At 42.8% G+C, this 12,099-nt stretch overlaps 1 long non-coding RNA gene across 1 annotated transcript in view; it reads left to right on the forward strand.

Annotated features, from left to right (window-relative positions):
- Positions 1–1,759: 1,759 nt before the first annotated feature.
- The window catches only part of LOC110209052 (uncharacterized), a 44,535-nt gene continuing 34,195 nt past the window's right edge, over positions 1,760–12,099 (forward strand). The window contains exons 1-3 of the long non-coding RNA XR_002324724.2: positions 1,760–1,943; positions 6,710–6,809; positions 8,472–8,590. This is a non-coding gene — a long non-coding RNA (uncharacterized LOC110209052). The remainder of the gene's footprint in view (positions 1,944–6,709; positions 6,810–8,471; positions 8,591–12,099) is intronic.

Raw genomic sequence — 12,099 nt, forward strand, 5'->3', positions numbered from 1 at the left:
GCTCTAAGCCCATGCACACACATTGGTGTCCTGGCTCTGCTTCCTTTACTTTGCATCAGTTCATATAGGTTTTGCCATGATGGTTGGTATTAATCATGTTCACCATTTTTACAGCATAATAGTATTCCATTATATCCACGAACCGCAGATTGTTTAGATGCCTGGCAGTAGAATCTCTAGGTCAAAGGTTGTAGAGGTTTTAGTTGCTTTATTTGCAAAAATCCGAACTGATTTCCAGAATTTTACAACTCCACCAATAATGCATGAGTGTACATTGTGGAGGGAAGATTCACATGGATGAGATCTCAGAGCCATTGGAATAATAGAGTTAGAGTATTCTTTATAAATCGTATTGATGCTTCCATCATGCCATAGATTTCACTTTGGGTTCGCCAGTCTTATTCCAGTTCTGTCAAGTCCTGCTAAGTTGGAAGTTTTCCAGGTCTAGTCCAGGAGATGGATTGCATGTCTATGATCAGCCTGGCTGAGTTTGGAGAGGCTCAAATATTGGCCTCAAAGTGTTACGTGTTTTGTAATTACCATAGCAACTATCAAAACCCCCCATCTACTTCTTTATAGGAGAGTTGTGATCTGGAGGAGAAAGTCTCTGGCAATAAAATCACAGATACTTAAAATATTGAAGTCAGAACTGTTTCCACCACACCTAAGCACCATTTATCAAATAGGATTTTATGGGAAAATGCAGTTCTGTATCCTAACTCTGTGTTGGGAACATAACTTTTCCTACTGAGGGGACAAAATGTCCACTAGGGGGAACGTGTTAAATATTCCCGGGTACTGGTAGTTAATTCATTCTTTATTCTTCTGCATCCATACAAGACACCTCTCCCCAAGGGTGTCCTGCCAGATCTCTTCCCAGATATTCTGTTTTAGAAAACAAAGGACAGTTGTTCGAATGGGGCTGGGAGTTCCAAGCTAAGACTTGAAGAATCGTACCATTTAAGAGCTGAAAAAGACTTGAGTGGTCCTCTGGCTACGATCTAGATAGGAAAGCTGAGTCCCAGTGAATAAAGTGATTGGCTCAGCCTCGTACAGTTAGTTGGATCCAGAACTGCTTGTCTTCACTGCCAGTCTAAATTTCCCCTGGGCCAACATGCAGCCCTCACTCTCCAAGTGCTCTTTTCTATGTACACACAGATTGTTTCTAATGCCTGAATTCACAAATCAGGGAATGCTGATGGTTGTATTTTTTCCTAACCTTTATTCACCTTTACTTCTTCTTTCCTAGAGCAATGGATTAAAACATGACCATAGAGCCGCACCATGTGTTAGGATACATTGGATGCCTTTCTTTAAATAAATTTTTTTAAAGGAGCCAAATCTGTGTTTTCTTTCACAATATGACTAATATGGAAATGTTTTGCACAACCTATATCAAATTGCTTGCCATCTCACTCAGGAAGGGAGGAGGGGAAAGAAGGAGAGAATTTGGAACTCAGTATTTTTAAAAGTAGATGTTAAAAATTGTTTTTTGCATGTCATTTGAAAAAATAAAACATTTTTTAAAAGAAGGTGTGAAAAAAAATTTCAAAGGGTCAAAGACCTTTTTCTTGTAATCTTTTTAAAGGTCCTTCTCTGTGACCTCCACTCCCACCTCATTCCCCACCCCCACCTTGGTAGACTTCCTTCTTTAAAATTGTAATCTTGTCTTCTCAAGAGATTTGCCTGACTCGGTAGAGGAAGCAATCAGGAAGGCCTCCCTGGAGGGTCAGCCTGGACTAGATAGCAGTAAAGACGCCAGTCAGGAAGTATGTTGGAAGCCAATGGGAAGTGGTTAGTTTCCCAGACTTCCTGAAGGCTCTGTCCTAGCGAGCTTCCCCTGTGGGCTGGCCCAAGAGGAGGAGTGACAGGGCTTCTCCATATGGAAGCAGCCCACACGCACTTAAAATGAAAGTCAGCGATGTCTCGATTTATCAAGATTCGTAAGTAAAGGGACTGAAAAATTGTTCTCTTCTCAGCCTATCCCACTTCATGTTTCCATCTGCTTAGGCCCTTACTGTACCACGTTGCTATGGTACTGCTGTGGAATTAGGCCAACAGCAATGTTGGTTTGTTTTTTGTTATTTTGTTTTTTTGAGGAAGGTTGTCCAATGGTGACATGATTTCCAAGAGGGAGTGGGGCTGAGCCTGCCAGTGCCATCATGGGAAGTTGAGTGTGGGGTGCCAGTCTAAGAAGGGGAATGAATCAGGATAAAAGGGAAGTCAGAAGAGACAGAGCTGTGATTGCAGAGTGCCACGGTGGGATGCTGCCCCACTCTAAGGGGGGGTCTGATGCACTTGCAGATCGCATCAGAGTGACCAGATGATGTTTCTCGTCATGGGTGGTGGTAGGGAAATGGCCTCTGGAAGACTCATAATGACGCGTGAGGGAAATGCCTGGAGAGGCAGCAGAGCATCCACGGACATCCATAGCTGGTTCCACTTGCTGCCATGTGATTGGGAGGAGTCTTTTTTGACTGGCTTCATAGTCAGAATTGTCAGCATCTTCAAAAAGCCTTCATTGTCTTCAGCTGAGCTCTGGTGGTACCCTGAATGAGGGACCCAAAAGAGGAAGGGCTTGAATCCGTCCTCCCTCTTTGAGGTCATTGTCCCCTTGGAGGTCCTGAGAAATGGGGCCTACTTGGCCTTTTCATTCATTCTTCCCATTCTAGTTTCAACGAATGGAGTCCTCACCCGAAGTGAGCCACAGGAATCTGGGAGTTGGAATCCAAGTTCAATGTAGCAGCTAATCCAGCTTTGATGCCTTGAGGAACAAGGAGTAACCTTTGGGGGGAACTTTCTGGAGCCCCTTCCTGCAGAGGGAATCATCTGACAGTCAAGCTGAATCTGGACATGAGCTTGGTAGAACCTGTTATACCATATAGGAAATAAGCCAAATTTTGAGTCTCCTCCCTTGGAGAATGAATGGGCAAGTATGCCCCAGAGACATTGGGGGGAAATGCTATACATTTGTTCTTGTTATATCTTCACTCATGGCAAAGAGATTGTTAAAGATTGGTCATTTGTTACTGTTTCTGTTACTGGATTTCAAATCTGTTATGCAAGATGGACAAGGCATGACTGACAGCAGTTCCTGTGGAAAAAAATCTAAGGGTTTTAGAGACTTGAAAATTCACTATGAATCAACAGTGTGTTATGGCAGCCCCAAAATGTAATGCTTTCCTAGGCTAAAAGAAAAGGGGCCAGAATGGGGGTGGGAGTGGGGAGGGAAAGTGGCATAGTCCTGCTCTCCTCTGCTTTGGTTGGACCAATCTGAAGTACTGCATTCAATGCTAAGGACCACATTTTAGGAAGGACATTCATAAGCTAACAAGTGCCAGGGGGGAGACCGGAAACCATGTCACAGATCAGTTAAAGAAAATGGGATGAATCAGTAGAGTTTGTGACCCAAAAAGGGATAGGGAGGATCACAGAAGACAAAACGGACCCTTTGATTACCTAAATTAAAAAATTTTTGCGCACACACACACACACACACACACACACACATACACACACACACACACACACACACACACACAAAACCAATGCAGTTAAAATTGCAAGGGAAGCCAGTTAATTGTGGGGGAGGGGAAATCTTTACAGTGTTTCTCTGATAAAAGTGTCACATCTAAGATATATAAGGAACTGATTCAAATATATAAGAATAAGAGCTATCCCCCCAATAGATAAATGGTCAAAGGATAGGAACAGGCAATTCTCAAAGGAAGAAATCCAAGCTTTCAACAGCCATGTGAATAAATGCTAAAATCACTAATAATTAGAGGAAAAAGCAAAATAAAACCTCACATCCATCATATTGGCAAGGAGGACAAAAAAGAAATGTGACAATTGTTGAAAGGGCTACAGGAAAACAGATGTACTAATGCATTATTGGTGAAGCTGTGAACTGATCCAGTCATTTTGGAAAGCAGCTTATAGTTTTGTCCTAGCAAATAACACTATTAGGTTTATATGTCAAAGAGATCAAAGAAAGAAAGACAGGATGCAAGTGTTAAAAAAAAATAATTGGAGCAGATATTTTTATAGTGGCAAAGAACTCAAAACTAAGGGGGTGCTCAACAACTGGGGAATGACTGAACAAATTATAGTACATGAATATAATGAAATATTACTGTGCCTCAAGAAGTGACCGAAAGGATAATTTCAGAGAAGCCTGGGAAGACTTGTATGAACCTATGCAGAGTGAAGTGAGCAGAACCACACAACTTTGAAAGACGTAAGAACTTTGATCAATGCAATGAGCAGCCATCATTCCAGAAGGCCCCTGATGAAGCATGCTACTTCTTCACAGAGAGGTGATAGACTCAAGGTACAGAATGAAACACATTTTTTGCAATGACCAATGCGAAGATATATATATATATATATATATATATATATATATATATATATATATATACACACACACACACACACACACACACACACACACACACACACACACACATATTTAAAGGGTAGGAAAGACTTGGAAGAGGAAGGGATCAATAACTGTCTTAAGTATTTGAAAGCCTGTCATGAGGAAGAGGATTCAGATCCTTCTACCTGTCCTCAAAGAATAAAACTAGGAGCATTGGGCAGAAGGGGCAGAGAGGCAGAAGACGTCAGCTCAGGATCAGAAAAATCCTCAATGAGGAGATTTCTATTAAGACTATACAAAAGTAGAATGAGAATGCAAAAATTAGGTGACGACGTCGTGAAGAAGCCATAGAGGAGATTCTCAGACACAGGTTGGCTTAAAGGCCTCACAGTTCTCTTCCAAATCAGATTCTTTGATTCTGCTTCCAAGCCAGCCTCCCAACAATGTCCAGCGTATAGTATACCCCAGAGTGGGAGAAGATACCAGTCAGTAATTCCCCCAAGCCAAGAGAATGAGAAAATCCCCCAGGAACTTCATGTCATGGGACAGTCTCTGACTCAAGGGTTACAATAGTATATTTTGAAATCTGGCAAGGTGAATCTCCAAAAATCTTAACGATGACAATGAAGAAATAGCTCTAGGAGCTATCTCCAGCCTCAATGGATTTCATGACTCTTGGATCGTGACTAGTGGGCCAAGCAAATTAGCTAATGGTCCCTTCCAATCCTTAGTTTCTGTGACTCTGCTCGTGATTGGTAGGCATCCAAAATGTACCAATGCCCTGGGGGCTGATCTAAGATGCTCAAAGCAAGGACTTAACGTGAGAGAGAAAGCAACCCCTACTCCACTTCTTTTCTCTTCATATCAGTAGATTCCTTCTCCCCAAGTATCACCATGTCTGTCTAACATACTGATTATGAGTACCAGGCTCAAGATGGGAGCAACAATGTCGAGGCACACTGAAGAGCTGTCCAAGTGTGTAAAAATGACCCAGAAATAAGAATAATCATTTATGTACTAACACTTGGTACTCTACTTTCTATTCTTCAAAGTATTTTTGTTGATATTATCAGTTCTTTTGAAATGAGGGGTTTTTACTAAATTAAGTCTAGATTCCAATTGAATTTTTTTTTTTTGCATGTTTCAAAAAGTAGGCATCTTGAGGAAGGGGGTGAGGAAGCAAAGCATTTAGCAACCCTTCCTCTATCCCCAGTTATTTTTGGTTTGTTTTGGGTCAAACCTGTGATTTCACTGATGTAGGGAAGCTCAGAAAGGCACCTGCTCTGTAACAGAATATTAAAGAGTTGCCTGGGACACTTTAAAAATGAAGTAACTTACCCAGGGTAACATAGCCAGCAATAGGAGTCATATAGGCAGGACTTGAATCAGGAGCTTCCTGACTCTGAGGTCTACTGTGAATCCCCTATACCTCTGCTTACCCCTAGTTACTTGGGCTCCTTGGAGAAAGCTTTTTCCTCACATCGTAGTATCTCTAAATATCACCATTTTCACACAGGGAAAAAAATCTTCATCATTAATAAATAATCATTGGAATCCTGGGACTATCATCCCATTCTTTGATAGTATATAAGATTATAGTTTTTGGAGCTGGAAGGGAGCTTTTCAGATAAGAAAACAAAGACGTAGAAACATTTGTAGCCACCTTAAGATTCACCAGCATTGCTCATCTTTTGCTTCTTTAACACAATGCCTCAAACATAGACAAATGATACATCTTTGATGAATAAATGGATGGATGCATGCATGCATGCATGCATGGATGGAGAGGTGTCTATAGGAAAATATCTATGCTTTGTAGAAAAGAAATAGATCATACATCCAAGGGTGTTGTTGACCAATGAGGTATTAGAAGCCTTTAAATTCAAGTTTGGCAGGAAAGACTAGAAGTGCTGCAGTCAGCCCAGTTGACAGATGGTTCACATATGAGGCCATAGACAGTAACAGGTGGTAGAGTTGCTGATGAGCTTGAAGGGATGGCAGGTGGGGGCAAGCAGGAAGGAGGAGAGTGAAGAGGAGAAAATCCTGACCTCTTCTCTCAGCATGCTGGGAACCCACACATATTGCCTTGTGCTGCCTTGTTGAAAATACAAGCCTTTTCCCAGTTTTTTTTTTTTAAATTAGGAGCCACCCAGCACAGGTGCCTGGGTTTCCAGCCTGAATCTGAACTGTTCTTGAAAAGATTGTGTTCTAGAGGAAAGCTGGGACCAGCACAGGGCAGCAGCAAGGGGACAGGGCATAATGGTGTCTGTAAAATGTCTTTGTCATAAATATGCTCCCTGTAACAAACTCCGGTTTAATCTCTAGATGCTGAGGCAAGAAGGCCCACCTACACTCAGCATGAGAAGAGAGTTAAATTCTTTCTCAATTCTTCTTGGGGCCTTTCTCACAAGAAGATAAATACATGGTAAGAAACTGCATGGTCTTTTCCTGTCTGCCTTGAAAAACATAATAAGGTAGAGAAAAAGATTATATTTAATTTAATGATACATGGGAAGAAATTGCATGGTCTTTTCCTGTCTGCCTTGAAAAACATAATAAGGTGGAGAAAAAGATCGTATTTAATTTAATAAAGAACCACGTTTGTCATGGAAAATGTTCAGGAAAACATCTGAGTCAAGTCATGCAAATGGAAAGATGCAGCCAAGATCAGTGACTAAGTCATGACTCTGCCTCAATGCATCCAGGTTTTCCCATTGTCCGTATTTCACTCACCGCCCCTCCCTCTACCACAAGATCTAGGAGAGGACCAGTGGTCCTGAAAAATCAGGGATGTTCCTGACTCTGAAAAGTCTGTTTGCCGCCCCCAAATTCGCTACCTTAGTCATGATGTAGGTGTGTGCGTTGGAGGAGATCACAGTCAGTTTTAAGGAGTGAAAGAAGCTGTGTGATTTGGCATTTTCCTCCTTTCAATCTGGACTTAGAAGTAATCTCATAGCCTATGATGCAAAATATCATCTTTAGCAGGAGTTAGGTTGTATTTGTGCATTAGAGACAAAGAGAGATGAAAGGAAAGAAAAGAGAAAGAGGAAAGAGAATGAGAGGGGAGAGAGAGAAAAAAAGGGAATTAGAAAAGAAAGAGAATGAGAGAGAAGAGAGAAAAGTGAAAAGGAGAGAATGAGAGAGAGGAGAGAAAGAGAGAGTAGGGGCAGGGAGGAGGGAAAAGAGAGCAGAGACAGAGACAGAGACAGAGAGAATGAACTTATAGGGTGAATGAGTGAACTAGGTCTTGACCCTTTGGATCACATTTGTCTTGTGATCTTTCCTCACTCTTTGCCTGAATCTCTCCTTGTGAATGACCACACTCTTCCTTGTATCTCACTCGTTTGCGTACATGTCTTTCTCTCCTATTTAATGGTAAGTTCCTAGAGGGCAGGAACTGGCTCATGTTTTTGCCTCCCAAGTGGCAAGTGAAGTGCCTCAGCTAGTAAGTGCTTAATAAATGACTGGTGAGTGAATGAATGTAGCTACCCCATTGAATCAGCACGACTGTAATTGCACTACTTGGATAGAAATCATTCTACCAATGAGCATTTACTGAGCTCTTAAAGTATACTGCAAACCATACTTAAGCTCTGTGGGAGTTACAGAGGTAACATGGTTCCTGCCCTCAAGTTGGGGCCCTACTATAAAGTCCACGAGTGCTTATGATAGGGTTTTTAAAATTGATTGTCCATAAGTATTTACCATTCATCATTATTTTAGCTCTAGCATTCTGTGATTCTGCCATTTAAACTAATGGTAACAGCCGTAGTAGCACAGACTAACCATGCCATTTCTGCGTGCTTAACAATAGTAAATTTGATGTTTCAAGTCACTGACAACAGCAGAATTGCGCTCTGGTTTGCTATTATTTAATTAATTACTCCTTTAAAATTAGCCTAATTGTATTTTTTTTATGCTATAACTCAGGGGCAGCTAGGTGGTGCAGTGGCTAGAATACCAGCGTGGAGTCAGGAGGACCTGAATTCAAATCCAGCTTTAGACACTTACTAGCTTTGTGACCCTGGGCAAGTCAACCTATATTGCCTCAAAAAATAAATGCTATAACCTTATTTTTTTTTCGTAGAACCGCGATTTCATCAGTATAGAAAGCTGCTAATGACTGATATAAATCAGCATCTTCCCTGTAACCTAAACATCTCATCTTACAGATGAAGAAAGTGGACAGGGCTGGAAAGATGCAAGGTAAGGGGTGATGGAACTGCAATGTTGGTAGGCTGGGTGAGGCTGGAGGTGGAGGCATCAAGGCATCCCAGGGGTTTATCATTCTCGGGGGTCCAGAATTGTTGGCCTGGCTGTTGTCATGGTTACTGTTGTTGGTGTCGTGGTTACTGTTGTTGGTGTTGGTCCTTTGTTCTTGAAGAGGACCAATGACATCACAAGGGTAACACCTTGACTTGACCGTGAATTGGAGGGCAGAGCTGAGCCAAGACATCTGGGGAGTTGACAATTCTCAGGAGTCAGGAAGAAGTGAAAAATACCTTTTCCTCTGAGACAGTCAGGGGGAGGAGGAGAGCGTGGGCAATGAGGAGGAGAAGTTTTGTGGGGTAGAGGAGAGTTGACGAGGGTCACATGGGATGGTTAAGTCTTCTTGGTGAAGTAGGAGGCTGCCATCTGTAAGTGTGCTGAGTGGGGGGTAGTCGGGAACTGCAGGGAGGGAAAGGGTTAAAACAGTCACCATAGGAAACAAGCAAGAAGGGAACCAGTAAGGAGTCTAGGAGGATGGTCAGGCAGCAGAGAGAGCTGCCCAGCTGAGGCGAGGTGCCATCAATCTAGAGTGTGTTCAGTCATTTCAGTTGTGTCCAACTCTTCACGACCTCATCTGGGGTCTTTTTGGCAAGGATACCACAGTGGTTGGCCATTTTCTTCTCCAGCTCATTTTATAGATGAGGAAACTGAGGCAAACAGGGTTAAGTGACTTGCCCAGGGTCACACAGCAAGTAAGTATCTTCCTAACTCCAGGCCTCTCTCTCAGTCTATTGCACCACTTAGTTGCCAAGAGCATCTAGAACTCTATTGAGAGTAGCTCAAGTTAAAAAGGAAAATGTGGGAAGGTTCAAAGGGAAAGGGAATGCACCAGAATTAATTGATCCCAAGACAAAAGTAGTTTGTCCTCTTTCATCTTGTACACTTTTGATGGAAGGTAGCCAGGCATGGGCCCAAAGATGCACGTGGGAAGTCATTGCAATTGTCCAGGCAGTGGGAGCCCTGGGAATCCATATCTGTTTTAGGCAGAGTTGGGGTAGGGAGGCTGAGGCTAAGACAGGATGTTTTCCTCATTCCATAAGAATTCTAAGTGTACCAAGAAACTTTAGTTTTTGCTTTGATACCTCAGTGGAGCCATGATTTCATCCATGTGTGTCGTTGGCCCTCTACCCACCCACACCTTCTCAACTAGTACAATTCTTATCCATAAACTCTTCATAGAGGACATCTAGGTCTTAACCTTTTATCTATACCAATACAGCATTCAAATCACCCATCTGTTATCTCAAGAGATGCAGATTTACATCCTCTGTTGTCCTTTTCTGAGAAGTATATTGGGGGACCCAAGGTGCAGAATGAGATAACATAATTTTTGGACATGGCCAATGTGAGAATCTGTTTTGCTTATAAATGTTATGAGGGTTCCATTTTTTGTTTTTATTTTTTTCAATAGTTGAGAGAGGAATGGGAAGGATAGAGCATCAATTATATAATATAAAATATAAAAAATTAAATGTAAATGTAAAAATATTTTAATATAAAAATAATAAATATAAATAATAAAAATAAAATTCCATTTAAAAAAGGGAAAGTATAGGGTAGGAAACAAAGTGTATTGGGGATGGAAATGGTGTTCTTTGGTGAGTCAGGTGGTATTAATGGGACATCATCAGACATAGCTTATGTTGGATGGTCAACCTGCTGGCTGCTGGAGGTAGTCCCTCCTGCCCTCCAACAAAGACCAGACCAACTTCCAGTCTGGCAGTTGTAGAAGTTGGGCCCTGCCAAAGTCAAGTAACTAAACCATGGAAGCCAACAAGACTGCTCAATCCCCTGGAAGTCAGGCCTCTGAGCTCCCATTGAACTGAATCTATTCCCTCCAGAGTTACAGGTGATCTCTTAATTGCCAAGTCTAATAAACAGCCTTTTCCTAATCATCATCCTTCTTCACCTATCTTTAGCCTTCAACAATATCAATAATCTCCTCTCTAGGTTTTCAAGACACTGATCTCTCCTAGTTAGGTTATCTCACCACACCTTCTCAGATTCTTTTGCTGACTCCTCTTTCAAGTCTTGCCCACTAACAAGTCAGTGGTCTCCTCCTCCCCCAGGTCACTGGGTGTGTGCCGCTGCACTCTGTCCTGGGCCTCTTTGCTTCTCCCTGTCTAGCTTGGTAATCAGCTTCTCTCTCATGCTCATCCCATATATTCAGTCAGTTGACAACAGTCAAATTTTGTCTCTTGCTACCTTCATAATATTATCAAATCACATAATATTTGTAACATGGGGGGTAACCCATAGTAGGCTCTTAATGAATGCTTGATCTCTCCCTTCCCTCCTCCTCTCTGCTCACACAGCTACCACCCTGGTAAAGGCCATCATCACCTCTCAATTGGACAATTGAAGTAGATTTCTGACTGGTCTTTTTCCTTCATCTTTCTCCCCTCTCCAATTCATCCTCCACTCAGCTGGCAAAGAGATATTCCTAAAGGCATGTCTGACCATGTCATCCCCTGATGTAAAAAACTCCAGTGGGTCCCTATCACCTTCAAGGTCAAATATAAAGTCCTTTGATTGGCTTTAAAAGCCCTTCACAACTTGACTCCATCCTACCTTTCCAGTCTTCTTCTTCCACCTTACATTCCATCCCCACCTCTCCCTCTCCCTCTCCCTCTCTCTCTCCCTTTCCCTATCTCCCTCTCTATCTCTCTCTCTCCATCTCTTTCTCTCCCTCTTCCTCTGTCTCTGTCTCTCTCTCTCTCTCTGTCTCTCTCCCTCTCCCTCTCTCCTTCTCTCTCTCTCTCTCTCTCTGTCTCTCTCTCTGTCTCTCCCTCTCCCTCTCTCCTTCTCTCTCTCCCTCTCTCCTTCTCTCTCCCTCTCCCTCTCTCTCTCCCTCTCTCTGTCTGTCTGTCTCTGTCTGTCTGTCTGTCTCTCTCTCTCTCTCTCTCTCTCTCTCTCTCTCCTCTCTCCCTCTCTCTCTCTCTCTCTCTCTCTCTCTCTCTCTCCCTCTCTCTCCGTCTCTCTGTCTCTCTCTCTCCATCTCTTTCTCTCCCTCTTCCTCTGTCTCTGTCTCTCTCTCTCTCCCTCTCTCTCTGTCTCTGTCTGTCTCTGCCCCCCCGTCACTCTCCCTCTCTCCCTCTCTGTCTGTCTCTCTCTGTCTCTGTCTCTGTCTCTCTCCCTCTCCTTCTCTCTCTCTCTCTCTCTCTCTCTCTCTCTCTCTCTCTCTCTCTCTCTCTCTCTCTCCCTCTCCCTCTGTCTCTGTCTGTCTCTCTCTCTCTCCCCCTCTCCCTCTGTCTCTGTCTCTCTCTCTGTCTCTGTCTCTCTGTCTCTCTGTCTCTCTCTCTCTCATCTAGTGACACTGGTCTTCTCATCTCCAGGCTTCCTTCAAGTCCCAGCTAAAATCCCACCTTCTACAAGAAGCCTTTCCTGACTCCTCTTAATTCTAGTGCCTTCCTTGGTTAACTCTTTCCTACCTAGCCTGTAAAGAG

This window comes from Phascolarctos cinereus, unplaced genomic scaffold, assembly GCF_003287225.1.
Source record: "Phascolarctos cinereus isolate Bilbo 61053 unplaced genomic scaffold, phaCin_HiC Scaffold_1;HRSCAF=81, whole genome shotgun sequence".
In the NCBI taxonomy this organism is placed as follows: domain Eukaryota; kingdom Metazoa; phylum Chordata; class Mammalia; order Diprotodontia; family Phascolarctidae; genus Phascolarctos; species Phascolarctos cinereus.